This window comes from Neoarius graeffei, chromosome 2 (genome assembly GCF_027579695.1).
Source record: "Neoarius graeffei isolate fNeoGra1 chromosome 2, fNeoGra1.pri, whole genome shotgun sequence".
Lineage (NCBI taxonomy): Eukaryota > Metazoa > Chordata > Actinopteri > Siluriformes > Ariidae > Neoarius > Neoarius graeffei.
This window is the reverse complement of record NC_083570.1, coordinates 43,954,721-43,977,115: the sequence shown is the minus strand read 5'-3', so window position 1 is coordinate 43,977,115 and position 22,395 is coordinate 43,954,721. Positions and strand designations below refer to the sequence as shown.

The 22,395-nt window shown below is 40.7% G+C and overlaps 1 protein-coding gene across 5 annotated transcripts in view; it reads right to left on the bottom strand.

Moving 5' to 3' along the window:
- anks1b (ankyrin repeat and sterile alpha motif domain containing 1B) overlaps positions 1-22,395 on the bottom strand; it is a 504,499-nt gene that overhangs the window by 215,958 nt on the left and 266,146 nt on the right. The window lies entirely within an intron of this gene.

The window sequence follows — 22,395 nt, the reverse complement described above, 5'->3', positions numbered from 1 at the left end:
AAGAAGGAGGCTACCAGAAAGGCATCTCTACTCCGTACGATTTTACTTTCACTACGACATTACTTTGAACAGACTATCAAAAAATTGCAAGGTGATATGATAAAGTAAGGCACAGTTTACTTACAGTCGTTTGGTTTTTTTTGAAAAAACGATGCAATCGTTTTCTGCCTTTTGGCACCCTTCATCATGCCGTGTTGGGGTCCTGAACTAGGAGGAGCTGTCCCCGATATGCCTGTCAAACTTGTTGTGGGTAACCATAGCAACCAAGCTCGAGCTCGCAACCTGTGCAGTCTGCGCAGTTGCAACTATGTATGTACTGCTGTGCACCTCAATAAACCGAATGGTAATTAGTCTTTTGATTTTTCCGTGAGGTTTGCCTTATGCAAAGAAAGACAGCATAGACGTTTTTTCCTCCCTATAAGTGGGGGGGACCGAACGAGGTGAATTTAAATCTGGGTGGGACGAATCCCCCCCGTCCCCCCCTCTAACTGCGCCCGTGGTCCAAAGTGCATGCACAACACGCTCTGTGAGCGATCGTGGCCGCTCGGGCTTTGCCAGACTCAAGGGTGCAAAGGCGTGACAGTCAAGTGTTTGCCCACTGTGTGACCACAACTTCTAGCTCACCTGTACATCACCATGCATCGCCACCAAAATGCCTCATTTTTATCGATAACCCACTGCAAAGCATCGCAAGCTGCAATGTGACCGTAGCTTAATGAGACGGATGTGACATTGGATGCAACCCAGCAATTGTACCCTACTACAAGTAAAAATTAGCTTCAACTTGGGGAAAAAATAAAATAAAATCATGGCCCATTAGGTGGCACTTCGCAGCCCACTAATGGGCCGTGGCCCAGTGGTTGAGAAATCTCTTATAATGCCCCTCATTTATTGAACAACTTTCCAATTATTGTTCAGTACTCAGACACAGTCTCAATCTTTAGTCATTTAGCCTACCCCAGTTTCTTTTATAATTTGTGAATGAAAACATGATGTCTTTTTTTCCAGCAGCCCTGCTAATTAGTTTTGTTTTTGTTTTTTTACACTGTTTTTAGGGCATAGTGGCAAGGTTAACATTAAAAAAAAAAAAACGCCAACTCTGGGTGTAGGCCGCGGTCACTTCCATTTTAAATCTGAATACAAAAACAGATATGAAAATTACTGAACAGATACAGACACTGGACATTGTATTACACCCATAATATCAAATAATATGCTCTCTCTCTCTGTATATTTCTCTATATATCTCTCTCTGTAGGGTGGCACGGTGGTGTAGTGGTTAGTGCTGTCACCTCACAGCAAGAAGGTCCGGGTTCGAGCCCCGTGGCCGGCGAGGGCCTTTCTGTGCGGAGTTTGCATGTTCTCCCCGTGTCCGCGTGGGTTTCCTCCGGGTGCTCCGGTTTCCCCCACAGTCCAAAGACATGCAGGTTAGGTTAACTGGTGACTCTAAATTGAGCGTAGGTGTGAATGTGAGTGTGAGTGGTTGTCTGTGTCTATGTGTCAGCCCTGTGATGACCTGGCGACTTGTCCAGGGTGTACCCCGCCTTTCGCCCGTAGTCAGCTGGGATAGGCTCCAGCTTGCCTGCGACCCTGTAGAACAGGATAAAGCGGCTACAGATAATGAGATGAGATCTCTCTCTGTTGAGCTACACGTGTTACTCCTGCAGCCTGATGAGATGCAAGTGCCTGACCCTGACTAATTCTGACCTCCAGACCTGCCTGGTTTATGATATTCTACCTCTGCTTAGAGACTCCTTCACCTGATAATCAATCGCTGCTGCTGTGGATGGTACAACATGGATACCCTAAAGATTGCACTTCCTGAAAACAGGCTATTCCCAAGTCTCTAATTCTCCAAGCCTTCATTACTCAGTGGACAAGTTTCACTTGGATGCTACAGAATTAAAGCTAAAAATTCTAAAGAAATTAAACAAAACCCTCTGATGCTAAAACTGGAGCTCCTTTAAATACAGAACTGCGTGATTTTATAGTTTGCAGTTGTGGATGTGTAATGACTCAAACATACTATCCACTGTCGCCCAGAAGAATCAGTCTGGTTCCTCTCAAGATTTCTTCATCATGTAGTCTCAGGGAGTTTTTCCTTGATAGCATCACCTCTGGTTTGCTCCTTAAAGATCTCAATTTATATCTGGATATCTATAAAGCTGTTTACAATGTCCATTGTTATAAGTGTTAACAATTGAAATTAAATTCTCATCTCATCTCATTATCTCTAGCCGCTTTATCCTGTTCTACAGGGTCGCAGGCAAGCTGGAGCCTATCCCAGCTGACTACGGGCGAAAGGCGGGGTACACCCTGGACAAGTCGCCAGGTCATCACAGGGCTGACACATAGACACAGACAACCATTCACACTCACATTCACACCTACGGTCAATTTAGAGTCACCAGTTAACCTAACCTGCATGCCTTTGGACTTTGGGGGAAACCGGAGCACCCGGAGGAAACCCACGCAGACACGGGGAGAACATGCAAACTCCGCACAGAAAGGCCCTTGCCGGCCACGGGGCTCGAACCAGGACCTTCTTGCTGTGAGGCGACAGCGCTAACCACTACACCACCGTGCCGCCTATTAGCGAATCTGAGATAACAAAAACCTCTTTTGTGATCTGTCCGTCTCAAGCTGCCCTTGACAGACACCCTTACACTTGCACACAGTCTCTCATGCTCTCAACATCTCAAGGTCAAGTGCAAAATTAAGACATTATTTTTGGTATTAAATGATGACAGAATTAGCTGTAAACTGACTGCCACAAACTTTAGTAAATCATGTTGAGTGATTCATATAAATATTCTCCTCCCCAAATGTTATACTCTGAAAGAGAACCTCCGATAAATCCATAACTGTGTCCATGTCTTTCCCATTGATAACTTTTCACTGCATGTCTTTAGTGTAAAACCTGACGGTATTTTTTTTTGAAGCCAAAAGATGGTCTGCACATTCCACAACCCATTAGTAAATCTGACCCTAGCTGTGTAAATGTTTTCATAAGTAAAACCAAACTACAACCCCAATTCCATAAATTTGGGACACTGTGTAAAACATGAGTAAATAGAATGACAATCTGCAAATCATGGAAACCCTATATTCCATTGAAAATAGAACAAAAACAAGATATCAAATGTTGAAACTGAGAAACTTTACTGTTTTTTTAAAAATATATGTTCATTTTGAATTTGATGTCAGAAACATCTTTCATAAAAGTTGGAACAGGGGCAACAAAAGACTGAAAAAGTTGTGGAATGCTAAAAAAAAAAAGAAAACCCAAAAAAATTATTTGGTTAATTGGCAACAGGTCAGTAACATGATTGGGTATAAAAAGAGCATCCCAGAGAGGCAGAGTCTCTCAGAAGTAAAGATGGGGCAGGGTTCACCGCTCTGTGAAAGACTGCGTGGGCAAACAGTGCAACAATTTAAGAATAACGTTCCTCAATGTAAAATTGCAAAGAATTTGGGGATCACATTATCTATGGTACATAATATCATTAAAAGATTCAGAGAATCTGGAGAAATCTCTGTATGCAAGAGACAAGGCTGAAAACTGACATTGGATGCCTGTGATCTTCAGGCCCTCAGGAGACACTGCATTAAAAGCAGACACGTGTCTGTAGTGGAAATCACTGTATGGGCTCAGGAACACTTCAGAAAACCATCGTCTGTGAAAACACTTCATTACTGCATCCACAAATGCAAGTTAAAACCAGATATAAACAATATCCCGAAACATCGCCAGCTTCTCTGGGCCCGAGCTCTTTTACGGTGGACTGAGGCGAAGTGGAAAATTGTCCCGAGGTCTAACGAATCAAAAGTAGAAATTCTTTTTAGAAATCATGGACACCACGTCCTCCAGGCTAAAGAGGAGAGGAGACCATCCGGCTTGTTATCAGCGCACAGTTCAAAAGCAGCATCTGTGATGGTATGAGGGGGCATTAGTGCACATGACATGGGTAGCTTGTACATCTGGGAAGGCATCATTAATGCTGAATGATATTTACACGTTTCAGAGCAATATGCTGCCATCCAGACTAAATCTTTTTCAGGGAAGGCCTTCCTTCTTTCAGCAAGACAATGCCAAACTGCTTTCTGCACATATTAAAACTGCATGGCTCCGTAGTAAGAGTCCAGGTGCTAAACTGCCCTGCCTGCAGTCCAGACCTGTCTCCCATTTAAAATATTTGGTGCATTATGAAGTGCAAAATACAACAAAGGAGACCCCGAACTGTTGAACAACTGAAACTGTATATCAGGCAAAAATGGGACAACATTTCTCTTTCAAAACCACAGCAATTGGTCTCCTCAGTTCCCAAACATTTACAGAATGTTGTTAAAAGTAGAGGTGGTGCAACACAGTGGTAAACATGCCCCTGTCCCAACTTTTTTGAAATGTGTTGCTTAGGGTGGAGCTAATTTTTAAAGTTATTAAATATGACCATCTTACCACCTAATTTGATAGATATAAATAATTCTGGTAAAATATTCACAAAAATGAAGAAATCTAACTGGTAGCTCAATCAGCATGAAGTTTGGCAGCCAAGCCACAAAGTCCGCCACAATTAAGTACTGCTGTCATTAGAGGCATTATTCAATATAGGGCTTACAATAATATTACACTGGAATGGAATGGGGCAGCATTAAATATTATCACTTTATTAAGGGTTTATTGCAAAGTATACAGTGAAATGTACACTATGCAATTGTTATAGTGTTAATCATTTAAAAAAACTGATCATTAACATTATGGAGCTAACAGACCTAGCTGATCCCATCCCACAGTGCCTGACAACATAAGCCGAAAATATGCTTCGGAAAATCCTCTACTGGCCCTAGGTCTACCTGTACCCATATTGAAGACACTTTTTTGAGTACATCTGAAGTCTGGATACAGAACTAGTGCATAGTAAATATGCCACATTGCTATACTCGTAATTGTCAATGTATAAATAACAGAGATGGACAAAGTATCCAACTTTATTACTTAAGTCAAAGCAAATGTTACTCCGATACAAGTGAAAGTTGTCCAGTCAAATTTTTACTTAAGTTAAAGTACTGAAGTACTTGCTTTTAAAAATACTTAAGTATTAAAAGTACATTTTCTGTCAACGCATCATTGTATTATTGCCACAACGCTTACAATACCTAATGCCATTACCAAAGACAGAAATGTGAATTCACAAAATGAACGCATGCTGTGCCATCATGGTGGTTTAACGTTAAGCTAGCTAGTCAGTGACGCTCCACCTGACATGCTAGCAAACTCTTTTCAAACTCAAAATCATATTGGGTAACGAACGCTACTAGAAAAGAAAGATTTCTACATTCTGTTTATTTGGCAATATTATGCTAAAACATATTTCTGAAAGCACTTCAGATAAGTTAATGTTATTCATGTTCATGTAACTCCATTTTTACATGCTAACTAACAGTGTCCGAGTTAACTAGCTGTGTGTTAATGTTAGCCGTGGACAAGGCTACGGCAACTTAGCAGGCAAATCCATAGAAAGTCATTTGACTAACCAGACTGCATAGCTATTGCAACGTTATCGCTAGCTCTAAAAGCACAGACAACTTCATTGCAAGCTTTCTCTTGGAATAAAACGTTTATATCCCTCAATATGCTCCCGCAGGTTGGACAGCGAGTTTTTGTAGGCTGTGATGTGGTTAATTTTAGGCAAACAAAGCAAACATTTAAAACGAAACAAATCTTTAATCCTTTCAGAAAACTGAAACATGGGTTCATGGGCCATGGGTGCATGCATTCCCCAGAAGAACCGCCTCCTTCCATTCTGCCATCAACTGATCTTGTTAAATAATGCTGCGGAGAAATCACTGAACTTGATTTTATACAGTCTATGGACATGACGTGACCCTAGTGATTACTGATGGGCTGTATCAGTGTCACCTGTGAAAAAACCAATCATGTTTTAGAAAAAAAAAGACAAAAACGTCCCCTTTCAAAACTGCTTCATAGTAATGAGGACCTTGATAGAAATGTAGTGGAGTGAAAAGTGCGATATTTGTCTTTCAAATGTAGTGAAGTTAAAGTCAGGGTTTCCAAAAAAAATAATACTCAAGTAAGGTACGGATACTCAAAAAGTGTACTTAAGTACAGTACTCAAGTAAATGTACTTCATTACTGTCCACCTCTGATAAATAAACTATTTTGTTGAACAATATTTTCACAAAAGATGAGTCATAGCGACAGTACTAGTTGCAAACTGTTGAGAAGCACTGCAAAGATTATCCAGCCAGCGGGAAACAGACACTGGTTGGTGCAGTACCAAAGTAACTTGTAGCATTATATAATCAGTTAGCTTTTACCAGTTTTCCTGTTTTTTTATGGTATAGCTTATTATACATACTATTTTGATGCAGTGAGTTTAATGTATAAAAAATACAACCCCAATTCCAAAAAAGTTGGGACAAAGTACAAATTGTAAATAAAAACGGAATGCAATAATTTACAAATCTCAAAAACTGATATTGTATTCACAATAGAACATAGACAACATATCAAATGTCGAAAGTGAGACATTTTGAAATTTCATGCCAAATATTGGCTCATTTGAAATTTCATGACAGCAACACATCTCAAAAAAGTTGGGACAGGAGCAATAAGAGGCTGGAAAAGTTAAAGGTACAAAAAAGGAACAGCTGGAGGACCAAATTGCAACTCATTAGGTCAATTGGCAATAGGTCATTAACATGACTGGGTATAAAAAGAGCATCTTGGAGTGGCAGCGGCTCTCAGAAGTAAAGATGGGAAGAGGATCACCAATCCCCCTAATTCTGCGCCGACAAATAGTGGAGCAATATCAGAAAGGAGTTCGACAGTGTAAAACTGCAAAGAGTTTGAACATATCATCATCTACAGTGCATAATATCATCAAAAGATTCAGAGAATCTGGAAGAATCTCTGTGCGTAAGGGTCAAGGCCGGAAAACCATACCGGGTGCCCGTGATCTTCGGGCCCTTAGACGCCACTGCATCACATACAGGCATGCTTCTGTATTGGAAATCACAAAATGGGCTCAGGAATATTTCCAGAGAACATTATCCGTGAACACAATTCACCGTGCCATCTGCCGTTGCCAGCTAAAACTCGATACTTCAAAGAAGAAGCCGTATCTAAACATGATCCCGAAGCGCAGACGTCTTCTCTGGGCCAAGGCTCATTTAAAATGGACTGTGGCAAAGTGGAAAACTGTTCTGTGGTCAGACGAATCAAAATTTGAAGTTCTTTATGGAAATCAGGGACGCCGTGTCATTCTGACTAAAGAGGAGAAGGACGACCCAAGTTGTTATCAGCGCTCAGTTCAGAAGCCTGCATCTCTGATGGTATGGGGTTGCATTAGTGCGTGTGGCATGGGCAGCTTACACATCTGGAAAGACACCATCAATGCTGAAAGGTATATCCAGGTTCTAGAGAAACATATGCGCCCATCCAGACGACGTCTCTTTCAGGGAAGACCTTGCATTTTCCAACATGACAATGCCAAACCACATACTGCATCAATTACAGCATCATGGCTGCGTAGAAGAAGGGTCCGGGTACTGAACTGGCCAGCCTGCAGTCCAGATCTTTCACCCATAGAAAACATTTGGCGCATCATAAAACGGAAGATACGACAAAAAAGACCTAAGACAGTTGAGCAACTAGAATCCTACATTAGACAAGAATGGGTTAACATTCCTATCCCTAAACTTGAGCAACTTGTCTTCTCAGTCCCCAGACGTTTACAGACTGTTGTAAAGAGAAAAGGGGATGTCTCACAGTGGCAAACATGGCCTTGTCCCAACTTTTTTGAGATGTGTTGTTGTCATGAAATTTAAAATCACCTAATTTTTCTCTTTAAATGATACATTTTCTCAATTTAAACATTTGATATGTCATCTATGTTCTATTCTGAATAAAATATGGAATTTTGAAACTTCCACATCATTGCATTCCGTTTTTATTTACAATTTGTACTTTGTCCCAACTTTTTTGGAATCGGGGTTGTATTTAATATCTTTGAGCTTTGTACACAATTTATGATTTTATTAGAAATTTGCACAAAAAAAGTGTTACTTTTGTAATCTTCGAGTTGATTGAGCTACTGTTAAAATTTAAGATGTAATGCACAAACGTTGTCGATATAGTTTTTAGTAGAAATGGAACATGTTCGGGGGTAAGACCAAATAAAATGAATGAAAAACAATTTGTCATTTAAGCTCCACCCTAGTGTTGCTGACATCAAATTCAAAATGAGTATATATTTTTCAAAAAACAATAACATTTCTCAGTTTCAATGTACTATTTTCAATGAAATATAGGCTTTCCATGATTTGCAAATCCTCAAGTTCTGAATTTTATTTACATTTTACACAGTGTCCCAAATTTATGGAATTGGGGTTGTAAATACAATTCCACCAGCTTCAGAAATGCTGATTTTCTTCATACTCACACATAATGTGTATATCATCTATCAAGTGCAAAGCACATTCCAACACAGCTCATTTGTACTTAGTGACAAACACAACACTGTCAAAAGGTAGAATGCATGAACAGTTGAAATCACAAAGTAACAATATAAAAAAAGGAAATCAAATAAAAGGAATTTGTCAGAAGGAATTTGTTTGCATTATTTTATCTCGTCTCTTTTTGAAACATGCCAGCGTCAAGAAATCCGAACACTGACGAACTTGGACATACACAGAAATGGCACAAAGTTGTTTTGTCAGTTGAATTAATCCTAGCTCTAAAGTGTAGCACAGCATTTAAAGATTCCGCAATGGCACATGGAACCGATTTATAAGCAGTTCAATAATTGTAGAATCCAAAAACAAAAAGCAAAGAACCAAAAAGGATGAACAATAGGGATAAGAAAATAACAAGTGCTTTAATGTGAAAGAGTTGAAGTGAAGAGAGAAAGAAAGACGGATGTCGAAGACAATGGTGAAACATCATACCTTAAGGAAGAGGAACAGGATGAGGATCAAGAGCCAGCATCAGTGTTTGTGCTCTATATACAGCACCCTCCATAATTATTGGCACCCCTTTTTAAGATGTGTTAAAAACCTTAAAATAAATTCAATTTTTATTGCAGAAGCACGGTGGTGTAGTGGTTAGCGCTGTCGCCTCACAGCAAGAAGGTCCTGGGTTCGAGCCCCGGGGCCAGCGAGGGCCTTTCTGTGTGGAGTTTGCATGTTGTCCGCGTGGGTTTCCTCCGGGTGCTCCGGTTTCCCCCACAGTCCAAAGACATGCAGGTTAGGTTAACTGGTGACTCTAAATTGAGCGTAGGTGTGAATGTGAGTGTGAATGGTTGTCTGTGTCTATGTGTCAGCCCTGTGATGACCTGGCGACTTGTCCAGGGTGTACCCCGCCTTTCGCCCGTAGTCAGCTGGGATAGGCTCCAGCTTGCCTGCGACCCTGCAGAACAGGATAAAGCAGCTAGAGATAATGAGAAGCATAATCTCACACTGAAAATTGTAGAAAAACTCAACCCTTAACTCAAGTGATTAAAAAAAATCCCTGACTAAGAAATAACTATTTTTCATAAAATCACCTGTTCCACAATTATTGGCACCCATAACAATTCCTCGAAAATAAATGTAATTGAAGCATTTCTGTCATTTCTACTGTAGTTTATAAAGTTGATCAGAGTATCTAGGAACCTCATCTCATCTCATCTCATTATCTCTAGCCGCTTTATACTGTTCTACAGGGTCGCAGGCAAGCTGGAGCCTATCCCAGCTGACTACGGGCGAAAGGCAGGGTACACCCTGGACAAGTCACCAGGTCATCACACGGCTGACACACAGACAACCATTCACACTCACACCTACGGTCAATTTAGAGTCACCAGTTAACCTAACCTGCATGTCTTTAGACTGTGGGGGAAACCGGAGCACCCGGAGGAAACCCACGCGGACATGGGGAGAACATGCAAACTCCACACAGAAAGGCCCTTGCCGGCCACGGGGCTCGAACCCGGACCTTCTTGCTGTGAGGCGACAGCACTAACCACTTCACCACCGTGCCGCCCTATCTAGGAACCTTTAATTAGTAATTCATCACATCCTGTTTCCCTACGGTATAAATATGATGCGACACAGAGGCCTATTTCTCTTATCCACTCTTCAACATGGGACAGACAAGAGAACACACCATTCAAGTAAGGCAGATGTGTGTCGACCTTCATAAGTCAGGCAATGACTACAAGAAAACAGCCACTCGCCTGCACCTGCCCATATCTACAGTCAGAGGAATCATCAAGAAGTTGAAAACAACTGGAACAGTGGCAAACAAGCCTGGACGAGGATGCAAGTTTATCTTGCCACCACGCACAGTGAGGAGGATGGGAAGAGAAGTAAAAAGTTCTCCAAAGCTCACTGTTAGAAAATTGCATCAAAGAGTAGCATCTTGGGGTCACAAAGTCTCCATAACAACCATCAGGCGCTATCTACATGCCAACAAGCTGTTTGGGAGGCATGCACAGAAAAGCCTTTTCTCACTTACAAGCATAAACGTAAACGTCTGGAGTTCGCTAAGCGGTACTGGGACTTCAACTGGGACCGTGTGCTTTTGTCAAATGACACCAAGATAGAGCTTTTTGGCAACAAACATTCTAATACATCACAAAAGCTGAGTATGCGGAAAAGCACTTCATGCCCACTGTGAAGTATGGGGGAGGATCGGTGATGTTGTGGGCCTGTTTCTCTTCCAAAGGCCCCGGGAACCTTGTTAGGGTGCATGGCATCTTGAACTCTTTGAAATACCAGGACATTTTAAATCAAAATCTGATGGCCTCTGCCCGAAAGCTGAAGATGGGTCGTCACTGGGCCTTTCAGCAAGATAATGACCCTGAACATGTGGCCAAATCTACACAAAAATGGTTCACCAGACACAAAATCAAGCTCCTCCCATGGCCATCTCAGTCCCCAGACCTCAACCCAATTGAAAACCTGTGGGGTGAGCTGAAGAGGAGAGTGCATAGGAGAGGATCCGGGACTCTGGATGATTTAGAGAGATTGTGCAAAGAGGCATGGTCGAAGATCCCTCTCTCTGTATTCTCCCATCTTGTGAAATGTTATAGGAGAATATTAAGTGCTGTCTTGTTGGCAAAAGGGAGTTGTACAAAGTATTAACATCAGGGGTGCCAATAATTGTGGCACACATGATTTCATGTAAAAGAATTATTTCTTAATGTGGGATTTTTTTCCCACTGAATAAATGCACTTGAATTAAAGGTTGGATTTTTCTCTTTTTTTTTTGCATTGTTGTTCTATATTATTTAAAAAAAAGAATTTATTAGGGGCGGCACGGTGGTGTAGTGGTTAGCGCTGTCGCCTCACAACAAGAAGGTCCGGGTTCGAGCCCCGTGGCCAGCGAGGGCCTTTCTGTGTGGAGTTTGCATGTTCTCCCCGTGTCCGCGTGGGTTTCCTCTGGGTGCTCCGGTTTCGTCCAAAGACATGCAGGTTAGGTTAACTGGTGACTCTAAATTGAGCGTAGGTGTGAATGTGAGTGTGAATGGTTGTCTGTGTCTATGTGTCAGCCCTGTGATGACCTGGCGACTTGTCCAGGGTGTACCCCGCCTTTCGCCCGTAGTCAGCTGGGATAGGCTCCAGCTTGCCTGCGACCCTGTAGAACAGGATAAAGCGGCTATAGATGATGAGATGAGAAGAATTTATTAGAAGCCGAAGAACATATCTTAACGAGGGGTGCCAATGATTGTGGAGGGCGCTGTATAAGGCTACATAAAACTCAAGGAATGTGACGAGTGTGAAGTTCAGATTTACAGTTTCAGCAGTGCAACTCAGGGAGTCAGTGAATATGTGTTTCACCATGTGTTTCGCTTGCATCACACATGTAATAGCAGCTCTAATTAGCACTGCTAACATAGCTAACCTTCAAACTCATGGGGCTACAGATATGAAATAGGTAGAGTGTCTTGCAAAAGTATTCATTCCCCTTGGTGTTTGTCCTGTTTTGTCGCATTACAAGCTGGAATTCAAATGGATTTTTGGAGGGTTAGCACCATTTGATTTACACAACATGCCTACCACTTTAAAGGTGCAAATTGTTTTTTTATTGTGACACAAACAATAAAAAAAACAAGATGAAAAAACAGAAATCTGAAGTGTGCATAAGTATTCCCCCCCAAAAAAAGTCAGTACTTTGTAGAGACACCTTTTGCTGCAATTACAGCTGCAAGTCTCTTGGGGTATGTCTCTATTAGCTTAACACATCTAGCCACTGGGATTTTTGCCCATTCTTCAAGGCAAAACTGCTCCAGTTCCTTCAAGTTAGATGGGTTGTGTTGGTGTACAGCAATATTCAAGTTATGCCACAGATTCTCAATTGGATTGAGGTCTGGGCTTTGATTAGGCCATTCCAAGACATTTAAATGTTTCCCTTTAAACCACTCCAGTGTAGCTTTAGCAGTATGTTTAGGGTCATTGTCCTGCTGGAATGTGAACCTTCATCCCAGTCTCAAACATCTGGCTGACTCAAACAGGTTTTCCTCCTGAATTGCCCTGTATTTAGTGCCATCCATCTTTCCTTCAGTCCTGACCAACTTTCCTGTCCCTGCAGATGAAAAACATCCCCACAGCATGATGCTGCCACCACCATGCTTCACTGTAGGGATGGTGTTCTCAGGGTGTTGGGTTTGAGTCACGCATTGCATTTCCCATGATGGAAAAAAAAAAAAGTTCAATTTTAGTCTCATCTGACCAGAGAATCTTCTTCCATGGGTTTGGCGAGTCTGCCACATGCTGTTGGGCAAACTCCAAATGTGTTTTCTTCTTGTTGTTTTTTTTTCTTTAAGCAATGGCTTTTTTCTGGCCACTCTTCCATCAAGCCCCACTCTGTGGAGTGTACAGCTTAAAGTGGTCCTATGGACAGATCCTCCCATCTCCGCTGTGGATCTTTGTTATCTTTAGTGTCTTTGTTGCATCTCTGATTAATGTCCTCCTCTGTGAGTTTTGGTGGGCGGCCTTCTCTTGTCAGGTTTGTAGTGGTGACATTCTTTCCATTTTGCTATAATGGATTTAATGGTGCTCCCTGGGATATTCAAAGTTTGGGATATTTTTTATAACCCAACCCTGATCTATACTTCTCCACAACTTTGTCTCTGACCTGTTTGGAGGCTCCTTGGTTTTCATGTTGCTTGCTTAGTAGTGTAGCAGAGTCAGGGTCCTTCCAGAACAGGTTGATTTATACAGACATCATGTGACAGATCATGTGACACTTTGATTGCACACAGGTGGATCTTAATCAACTAATTATGTGACTTATGAAGTGAATCGGTTGGACCAGCTCTTATTTAGGGGTTTCATATGAAAGGGGGTGAATACCTATGCACACTCCAGATTTCTGTTGTTTTTTCATCTTAATTATTGTTTGTCACAATAAAAACAACAATGTACACCTTTAAAGTGGTAGGCATGTTGTGTAAATCAAATGGCGCTAACCCTCCAAAAATCCATTTGAATTCCAGCTTGTAATGCGACAAAACAGGACAAACACCAAGGGGGATGAATACTTTTGCAAGACACTGTATGTGGTTGTTTGGGTGCATGTGTGTGATTAGGTCTGCTGCTGTTCAATCTCCTGTGTACAATACAGCCATGTTTGTATGATCAGGTTTTATCCACTCAGCTAAGTAAAGCATCATGATCTTTGCTGGTGGGGGGTGTTGCAGGTGAGTGCCTGTGCTTGGGGTGGCAAACTTGTTATCCTTGAACTCTCAGAAATAGGGATTAAGGATGGAAGGATGGCAGACCTTGCAATCCGAAGCAGGACTGATTGCATGATCCACTTCTTGAAATATGTGGACAATAACTGTAACAATTTATAAACATCAGTAGGCCTCTAAAGCATTCCAATATATTGTTGCCGAGATATGAAATTCAGTGTATTGACACTAATCTTAAAGAAAAAGTGGTTCTAAGTGTCAGTACACTTGATCTTTAATGTTCATGTCAATGCACAGCTCGCAGTATTACATCATACTGTGACTACAGTCTGTGAGAGGGCTCTATAGATACTGTAGTCACAGTATGATGTAATGCTCCTAGCTGCATTTCTCTATTAGAACCCAAAATAACTGCAGTTTCACACATCCACAGGGAATGCTTATTTTTTTTTCCATTTTGGGTTTCTTTCTGACCTTGATGGAACTCACTGCATAATATTAAACCGTAAATGAAAACTCTTCTTCCTACAGAGTTTGCCATGTATTTATAACGCTCTTAAATCACAGGTTTTGGAGATTTCTATGGAGTTTACGCTTCACTTACAAGTGAAAAACCAGACATGAAAACGTGTAAAACAAGGATAGAGCCTCTAATGCCCCTCTAATGGCAGAGTCGATTGAAAATTCTTTTTAAAATGGAGTTGAATGAAGACTTCAACCAACGTATCCCAGTGTGAACTGGCCTTTCGTATTAATCGCTCATGGACGTCACCAGATGTTTTATTTAACTCATTTCCTCGGTTAAAATAGTGGCCATGAAAAGCACACGTGTGTGTGATTTCATGCATTTAGGCTAATAGACTCATTTTGTCTAACATTAGTGGTTTGATTTTAAATTAAGTGCATTTGCTAGCTACATACACTACCGTTCAAAAGTTTGGGGTCACTTTGAAATGTCCTTATTTTTGAAAGAAAAGCACTGTTCTTTTCAATGAAGATCACTTTAAACTAATCAGAAATACACTCTATACATTGCTAATGTGGTAAATGACTATTCTAGCTGCAAATGTGTGGTTTTTGGTGCAATATCTCCATAGGTGTATAGAGGCCCATTTCCAGCAACTCTCACTCCAGTGTTCTAATGGTACAATGTGTTTGCTCATTGCCTCAGAAGGCTAATGGATGATTAGAAAACCCTTGTACAATCATGTTAGCACAGCTGAAAACAGTTGAGCTCTTTAGAGAAGCTATAAAACTGACCTTCCTTTGAGCAGATTGAGTTTCTGGAGCATCACATTTGTGGGGTCGATTAAATGCTCACAATGGCCAGAAAAATGTCTTGACTATATTTTCTATTCATTTTACAACTTATGGTGGGAAATAAAAGTGTGACTTTTCATGGAAAACACAAAATTGTCTGGGTGACCCCAAACTTTTGAACGGTAGTGTATAGACCTTGGATCTTGCAGGACTGCAGTGCAGAAGAGCAGGTTTTGTTTTACTTGTGTACGGATGTAAATAAAGTGGGTTTTGTCCTTTTTAATGTGTTTAATCCCTTTAATAGCGTGTTTTTCTTCTGTGACGAGGACTATTCGCGAGTAGCTGATGATCAAGAACAACATACTGAGTAAATGCTGTCAATTTCACTCACCCAATATCATCTGTAGACCTTTTTTTTTCCTCCTCACCAAGCCAGCATTTGCTGCCAGTCATGAACTCATGCTGTTTTAGGCTTCAGCTATTTTATCAGGTTTCTTGTATCATAGGAAGATGCTGTATTTTCTCTTCTTGATATTTTCAGAGACTACAGTTTATACTCTGCTTTTGGCATTGATACTGATACTGCCATCACTAACTGTGAAATTCGTCCAGATTTCATGTCGTCTGCTCATTAACATGTCAGTGTACACTAGGACTATATCACAGTATAACATGGTATCGGTTTTTGGTATTGGTACATATTTTATGATTATGTGTATATGAACTTGACATTGGGTCAGTGCCGATACCTGTGTCAGTATCCATGCATTCCTTAGCAGTAGTAATAGGGGACGCCATGGCCTAATGGTTAGAGAAGCTGTTTGGGACCAAAAGGTTGCTGGTTTGATTCCTTGGACCAGCAGGAATGGCTGAAGTGCCCTTGAGCAAGGCACCTAACCCCTAACTGCTCCCCAGACTACTCTGGGTATATTGTGCGTCACTCTGGATAAGAGTGTCTGCTAAATGCCATTAATGTAATGTAGTAGTAGCAGCAATAGTATTGTGGTTGTTATCGTCATCAAAACAAAATAATAAATCTTAAAGTGTAAATTCAGTATTAATGCTGGTCAAGCCTTACATTTATTTCAATAACTAGAGCTTAGAATAATTCTGTGTGATGAGCCTCAGAAGAAGGCTTACAGTGGAGGTTAATGGAGCATGAGTACAAAGTGTTAAAGCTTCTGTTTTCTAACTGCCAAAGCAATAATTCAACAAATCACCTCCTCTGGGTGTCTCTAGAAATATATTCATGACACTAACATTTTTTGCTATGTATGCATACTAGAACAAGCACCAGTGAGGAAGTCACCCTACAAACAGACATAGTTGATCAACTTCGGGGAATTTTCTCATATAACAAGACACAGATGACTGATGTGGAGGGTTTGCATCTCAGAAATGGACCAAGTAGAAACAACATAGCAGGACAATTCTAAATGATGCCATCCATCCATCCATTATCTGTAGCTGCTTATCCTGTGCAGGGTCGCGGGCAAGCTGGAGCCTATCCCAGCTGACTACGGGCGAAAGGCGGGGTACACCCTGGACAAGTCGCCAGGTCATCACAGGGCTGACACATAGACACAGACAACCATTCACACTCACATTCACACCTACGGTCAATTTAGAGTCACCAGTTAACCTAACCTGCATGTCTTTGGACTGTGGGGGAAACCGGAGCACCCGGAGGAAACCCACACGGACACGGGGAGAACATGCAAACTCCACACAGAAAGGCCCTCGCCGGCCGCTGGGCTCGAACCCGGACCTTCTTGCTGTGAGGCAACAGTGCTAACCACGACACCACCGTGCCGCCCCTAAGTGATGCCTTGGTTGATAAATTATAAAGGTCTCAGGTGACTTCCTATTTGCAGGGGAAGGGGGGAAAAAAAGGTTTTACAAGGGAGACCTTTAATTTTGGATTTATTTCTCATTTATTTTATTATCTATTGATAGTTTTAGTGGATTTATAAATATGATAATTATGCAGTATGCTATGCATTCATGCAGAGATCAAAGTGACAGTAAAGAGAAGACGTGCAAAAGTAAATGAGGAAAATAGACACAGTGGACAAACAGACTGCTGCCGTATGCAGAGTGCATTTTCCCCCTCATCATGGTTTCCACTGTCCATTATCTGTAACTGTTTATCCTGTGCAGGGTCACAGGCAAGCTGGACCCTATCCCAGCTGACTACGGGCGAAAGGCGGGGTACACCCTGGACAAGTCGCCAGGTCATCACAGGGCTGACACACAGACAACCATTCACACTCACATTCACACCTACGGTCAATTTAGAGTCACCAGTTAACCTAACCTGCATGTCTTTGGACTGTGGAGGAAACCCACACAGACATGGGGAGAACATGCAAACTCCATACAGAAAGGCCCCTGTTGGTGACTGGGCTCGAACCCAGACCATTCTTGCTGTGAGGCGACAGTGCTAACCACTACACCACCGTGCCACCTTGGTTTCCACTATTAGCACTATAAAACATAAGACCCCTGATACATTTTACAGTTTAAACAGTATATGAGCTATAGTATATAGCAGTACAGTATATAAGCTAGAGTTTGTTTTCAAAACATGATAAATACTAAATATCTTGTGTTTTAATTGGTGGAACTAAATGCTCATGGGTCTATAAATATGAATTATGAATCACAGACACTACAGGCAAACACATTTAATGGTTTGCAAAATGCTATCTCTCCCATGTCTATTTTTTCTTTAATAAATTACCAAATGTTGCAAGAGAAGTACAGCCTCAGGAGCTTTATCAACTGTTGAAAAGCCTCAAAAGCTTTATTTACCATTTTTAAATGTCAGAATGAGGAGAGCTATTGGATCTTTGAATATTGCTGAAACCAGGCCGCCAAGCGGCATAACAGTATGGCGTAAAAGCTTTCATCCTGTTATCTGAAGACTGCTAGTTCAAATCCCAATGATGCCACAGCCATTCGTGGCCAGCAGAATTGGCCTGTTTTCTCAGGGAGGGGTGGCATACACTGCCTTGTTAATTACAGTGACCCTAGCCAATCATGGAAGTAGGTAGACAGCACTTTCCTCTCTTTTTGTTACGCCACTCCTTAATGTTGTATAAGCAGCAGTTTGAAAAGATGTGGTCGGAGGAAGCCTTCCCTGGTTGGTAGCTGTCGTGTGATAGGGGAGACCTGTTTGGCGGGTGGGAAATGGCCACATCTAAATTAAGGGAAACATTGGGGGGGAAATCCAAAAAATGGTGAAATCATCCTTGGATAGCAGGTCATGCGAGAAAGAAAAAGAGAAAGTATCATGTGAAGTGCGAACCCTCGTGTGAAGTGCCATTATGTCCAGTGCAGTTAAAAAAATATATATTTAAAATCGCAAAATTGTGAGGAAAAAAAATCAGATATTCTTTGAGATTGTAAAATCAAATTTGTGAGAAAAAAAATCACAAATTTTGAGAAACATTTTAATTTTAACAAAATTAAAAATAGTGCTTTTTTTTTTTTTTTTGTTAAGGAAGCACACCGAATACAAACATTGCATTTTCTATAACTCTCGGCTCAGCCATTTCAAAGTAAGAGATTTTGATTGATGAGAAGAGTCTTCATGCTGAAAATAACAGGAAACTGCTCTTACACATTACATTTATAAACATCTAAGACAAAAAAAGGACACGGATAAACAAAGCTGTGCGGTTTATACATTCATCTCCTGTTTCATCCAGGAAGTGCAACAATCACATGCTTCCCAGCTACAGTGCATTCTGGGAAATGCAGTTGAAAATCTCTCAGCACATGATTCTTTTATATTGCGCGATCAAGGAGGAAATACTGCCCCCCCCCAATATTTTTTAATTTTTTTGTTTTTACATACAATGGCACCAATACACTACCATAGGCTCATGGTCCATGATGTGATCCTGATTTTTTGTGTGTTAATTTTTAAGACTATTGATGGAAAAGATCAACCAAACTAATTGCCGTATTGATTAAAACAACAACAACACATATACTGTACTGTTATGTAATGATTCACCCAATTCACGATTTGATTTAGGGTATTTTTTGAGGAAAAAAAATTAAATGAAAGAAATGTATTATAAAAAATGCAATATTTACAACCCCGATTCCAAAAAGTTGGGACAAAGTACAAATTGTAAATTAAAATGGAATGCAATAATTTACAAATCTCAAAAACTGATATTGTATTCACAATAGAACATAGACAACATATCAAATGTCGAAAGTGAGACATTTTGAAATTTCATGCCAAATATTGGCTCATTTGAAATTTCATGACAGCAACACATCTCAAAAAAGTTGGGACAGGGGCAATAAGAGGCTGGAAAAGTTAAAGGTACAAAAAAGGAACAACTGGAGGACCAAATTGCAACTCATTAGGTCAATTGGCAATAGGTCATTAACATGACTGGGTATAAAAAGAGCATCTTGGAGTGGCAGCGGCTCTCAGAAGTAAAGATAGGAAGAGGATCACCAATCCCTCTAATTCTGTGCCGATAAATTGTGGAGCAATATTAGAAAGGTGTTCGACAGTGTAAAATTTCAAAGAGTTTGAACATATCATCATCTACAGTGCATAATATCATCAAAAGATTCAGAGAATCTGGAAGAATCTCTGTGCATAAGGGTCAAGGCCGGAAAACCATACTGGGTGCCCGTGATCTTCGAGCCCTTAGACGACACTGCATCACATACAGGCATGCTTCTGGATTGGAAATCACAAAATGGGCTCAGGAATATTTCCAGAGAACATTATCTGTGAACACAATTCACCGTGTCATCCGCCGTTGCCAGCTAAAACTCTATAGTTTAAAGAAGAAGCCGTATCTAAACATGATCCAGAAGCGCAGACGTCTTCTCTGGGCCAAGGCTCATTTAAAATGGACTGTGGCAAAGTGGAAAACTGTTCTGTGGTCAGACGAATCAAAATTTGAAGTTCTTCATGGAAATCAGGGACGCCGTGTCATTCGGACTAAAGAGGAGAAGGACGACTCGATTTGTTATCAGCGCTCAGTTCAGAAGCCTGCATCTCTGATGGTATGGGGTTGCATTAGTGCGTGTGGCATGGGCAGCTTACACATCTGGAAAGACACCATCAATGCTGAAAGGTATATCCAGGTTCTAGAGAAACATATGCTCCCATCCAGACGACGTCTCTTTCAGGGAAGACCTTGTATTTTCCAACATGACAATGCCAAACCACATACTGCATCAATAACAGCATCATGGCTGCGTAGAAGAAGGGTCCGGGTACTGAACTGGCCAGCCTGCAGTCCAGATCTTTCACCCATAGAAAACATTTGGCGCATCATAAAACGGAAGATACGACAAAAAAGACCTAAGACAGTTGAGCAACTAGAATCCTACATTAGACAAGAATGGGTTAACATTCCTATCCCTAAACTTGAGCAACTTGTCTCCTCAGTCCCCAGACGTTTACAGACTGTTGTAAAGAGAAAAGGGGATGTCTCACAGTGGTAAACATGGCCTTGTCCCAACTTTTTTGAGATGTGTTGTTGTCATGAAATTTAAAATCACCTAATTTTTCTCTTTAAATGATACATTTTCTCAGTTTAAACATTTGATATGTCATCTATGTTCTATTCTGAATAAAATATGGAATTTTGAATCTTCCACATCATTGAATTCCGTTTTTATTTACAATTTGTACTTTGTCCCAACTTTTTTGGAATTGGGGTTGTATTTTCATATCCTTTATTAACTTAAATATTCCTTTTGTTTCAAAATATTTTTAAAAAAACATTTTGTTTCATTTTCTGAATAACCAACAATAATTATTTACCCACATTTGTAAATGTTGGAGTAAATTATCCTATTAATGAAAATATTAAAAATATCATTTTATTTAAAAAAAAGTCAATAAATAATCGGCCTTTTTCTTCCAAAAAAACCATTTCTGAATAAACTTTCATGAAAATTTCCATCTTTTTCTCTTTAGCTCTCAGCAGTCTGTAAAATTTCCTTTTAAACCTTTATTTGTACAATCAGTCACACAACAGCTCTTTTGCATTTTAGAGCTGTAAGTTTTTTGTGTGTGTTTTCACAGCATTAGAGCGGTGTTACTTCTGCCTAGGATGAAGTCAGGGCAGTACGGTGGTGTAGTGGTTAGCACTGTCGCCTCACAGCAAAAAGCTTCCGGGTTTGAGCCCAGTGGCCGACGGGGGCCTTTCTGTGTGGAGTTTGCATGTTTTCCCCGTGTCTGTGTGGGTTTCCTCCACAGTCCAAAGACATGTGGATTAGGTCGATTGGCTACTCTAAATTGCCCATGGGTGTGTATGTGTACCTGCCACCAGATGAGGGTTTGGGTCCCTGTGGTGTACTATAATCACCCAAGAGAATTTAGGGAAGCTAGTCAATAGCTTCCTGGCTCGCTAACTCTCAACTGTGAGGACGGCGACAGACACGTAGTGAAATCATGGACATTCCCGCTATTGTTTAATCGCCCTCTGCTGTCTAAACAATGAAATTACAGCTAGGAAAAACAGACATAATGCAACCTGATAATAATCATGATTCAATTTTGATTCAAATCGTCATAAATTTGTACTGATTTATCATCACACCATATATCATTACATGCGTAAAGGAAACATAACCTCAAAGATTGTTGTGCCATCAGTGATGTCTTTTCACTGCTTACTTGTTTCTTTTATTTCCAAAAGCCTTTGTTATTATTGCTTGCTTGTGTTACTGTTGCACTCTGTGTTATCTGGATATCGGCACACTCTTGCTGGTGCTTCATTTTGAGGTGGTCAAACTATTTTTTTTTTAGATTTCACTATGTACAGTACCAATCTTGCCTTTGCATGTTTTGTAAAGAACTCTTGTTTGGGCCACATCCGTTGTGTAAAATCCAATCAGTTCCATACTGTACCGTATATCTGGTGTTGAATTTTTAGGCACCAGCTCCTCCATGTCAGCTGTGCTGCTGTGTTTACCACTGAGATATTTTCATCGAAACTCATTATAACATTTTCATTCATAATTCCTCAAAGATAAATTCAGTGAATTGGTGTCTGTTGCTGAACCTTAGCTGTGAGAGAAAGCTTTGTACGATGTTCAAATAAGCTCTGAACTGAACACAACATGGGATGTCCCTACATTCCAGGACTGACAACTGCATGGGTCAAACCTTCATTGATTCAGAAATCTTCTTTTAAACATTGTCTTGCTCGAGAAATAGGTTTGTCAGAATGCATTAATCTATCAACATACCTGAAATAAAAGTCGTGTGTGTGTGTGTGTGTTTATATTGTGGATTAACTGTAATCCTATACACCTATAACACAATGTGTGTGTAAGATCATGGTTTTCTATACATGTTGGAACTAAACCATACACAAGCAGAGCTGGAGACTTAACAGTCCGGGTATATTGCACATGCGTATCAAAAAAGACACATCAG